This window comes from Lissotriton vulgaris, chromosome 6, assembly GCF_964263255.1.
Source record: "Lissotriton vulgaris chromosome 6, aLisVul1.2, whole genome shotgun sequence".
NCBI lineage: Eukaryota > Metazoa > Chordata > Amphibia > Caudata > Salamandridae > Lissotriton > Lissotriton vulgaris.
The window spans coordinates 1,131,935,708-1,131,938,259 of NC_141694.1; the positions used below are offsets into that span (position 1 = coordinate 1,131,935,708).

Here is a 2,552-nt window from a genome sequence, read left to right on the forward strand (position 1 = left end):
TAGGTAGGCAAATGCCAACTTTCTAAAAGTGAAAGAAAAAACTAGGACTGGTGTCCTAGACAAAAGGTTCACTACTATTATTCACTGGAATAGTGTGAACCTTTTACATTGAATAAGTAAACAAATTTCAATATTGTATGTATACAAACTGAATCTAAGAGCAACAAACAAGGGTGAAAGAGTCCATCAACCAATCATCACTGATGTGCTAAATTTAGCTCTTTCATTTTTATTGTGCAAACGCAGGCACATCACAGGAAAAAAATGTTTTGTATGGGCTAGATGTTGATCGAACAGTTCCCACGATGAGTAAACAATTCCCGAATGCATTTCGGGCATGAACAGTTGCCCTTCGTCACGGAAATCTACAAACCAATGATTATTACAATGAGTATTTATGGTTCAATGTTTAACAAAACAAAAAGTTCAAAAATGACAAATCAATACCATGAGTCAGATATCAGAATCTAAACCAGAGCAGAAAAAGATTTCTCGCTATAAACCCTAGAAGCAGAGTTGCCAGAATGACAACTCTCCAAAAGAAATAAAATGTGGAAACACGAAAGGAACGCTAAAAAGAAAGAACATTCACCCAACTGAAGCAGTGTTTGGAAAAAGCAACTAGAAAGCCTTATGTATTGAAAAAGGTTTATCTTCTAACCAAAATAATGCCTTAACTGGAGTGCTTCAGAGCATGCCATGCAGGAACACTAAATTTAAAATTAAACGTGACTGATACATCCAAACGGTGAAGTCTGGTAACAAACAATCAAACTGTCCATCCCAATAGTCTCAGAAGACGTGCATTCCTCGAAGAACAAGTGAAAAAGACAATGTCAGGAATGAATCTATCCTGAAATAAAAATGATAAGTGAAACTGATGCAAAGCTTTCTGTAACCCTCGGCTCAGACCGATAGGGAAACACAGTGGTCACAATCTTGCGCGTTGTTGGAAGGACGCCACACTTGTTTGCGTGTAACCCGGAAGTGATATACGAGAAAAAAAGGCAGCCACCTCCTGTATGAGAGACATGTGATTGTTGCTCTTGGATTCATTTTTTGTACATACAGTAATGAAATTTGGTTACTTATCCATTGAAAATGGTTTCCACTATTCCAGTGAATAATAGCAGTGCACATTGTGTCTACGACACCAGTCCTAATTGTTTCTTTCACTTTGTATTGGGTGGCTGGGCAGAGCCTCCTCAGAGGGTGCACGCTTTAGAATACTACTTTGTTTCTCTAGTTTATATTGCATCACACATTCGTTCACTCAGAGTGCAACCCAGCTGTTGATTAGCTTTTTTAACTTTCTAAAAGTGGCATTTTCAGAATAGTAACTTAAAGTCCAGCTTTACCATTAAAGAGGACTTCAATCAATCAATCAAATTATCATTCAAACGCATGGAAGACGCATTTCTCTTTCTCTATCTGTTCCCAGGTTACCCAATGTTAGTCTATGAGAAAGATATCATGAGTGCATTCCTGACCCCTGTACTTGCAGTAGAGCATCATATCCTTTAAGTCGTGGCTGACACGATCAATAAACTCACGCTTGCTGAAGAGCTTGGGCTGAGACTGCTTAAAATGTATCTTCTCCTGTAGAGCTTCAAGAACCACAGGATCTGCCTGCTGAGGTTCCAGAATGTGACCATTTACATCGAGTAAGCTAAGGAGCTCACCGGCATGGAAAAGGTCATTGGTCGTCAGCCTGGAGAAACGTTATGCATTGAGGTTACATATGGTGACAGCGGAGAAGATAAGGCCGTGGGCCACCACCTCGTCCACCTTCGTGACATGCTCATAGGAAAAGTAGTAGACTGCTCTCTCCGAACTCTCCACTACCAGGAGGCTGGGGCAGCCGGAAAAAGGCCACCATCCACAAGCAGCGCGTCATGCTCATAGGCCATTATGTGAAGATGTAGCGGATTCCATGGAATGTGGACGTGTTGGCGAAGATTTGGAGGCTGGAGGGTGCAGGCTCTCAACGCTTTCCTCACTGGCACACTCCTTGAGATCCATTTGGTCATTGGGTTTCCTTTGACTTATTCAGCCTGACTTTCACTGTCCTCCTGCTCAAGGATTTATAAGGGTTCCACAGAAGAAGCAAAGAAGACACACATAGATTCCCAGTGGGAGGCTATGCAGGCTGCAGATGGGTGCTGTGCTGTGGAATTCTTAGAGACACAGCAATGGCTTGTCAGGGGTAAATATTTATGTTTAAACAACGCAATCAAAGTCTGGCTCCTGATTTCTTCAGTGCGATAAGGATTGGTTTTGTTTAGGGAGACACCAGGGTGATGTGGGAGAGATGGATGGATAAGGGAGAGAGGGTCAGCCAACCAAACATAAGTCCTTCCCCTGCAAATACACACACGCCTGCGCGCTCCTACAGAAGGAGAGAAGATTTCTAAAAAAAATGCTTAAAAGGAGTTGTCAGCTCCCAGCATGTTAACTAGTGTGTAATGCTTCGCTTTAGCAGTCCGTAGTGATGCGTGCTTCACGGGCTTCAGCTTTTGCGGGGCTGGAACGACTTCACATTGATTGCTCTG

At 42.3% G+C, this 2,552-nt stretch overlaps 1 pseudogene; it reads right to left on the reverse strand.

Moving 5' to 3' along the window:
• Nucleotides 1–1,452: 1,452 nt before the first annotated feature.
• LOC147708543 (acid-sensing ion channel 2 pseudogene) lies at nt 1,453–2,022 on the reverse strand (annotated as a pseudogene).
• Nucleotides 2,023–2,552: the final 530 nt, after the last annotated feature.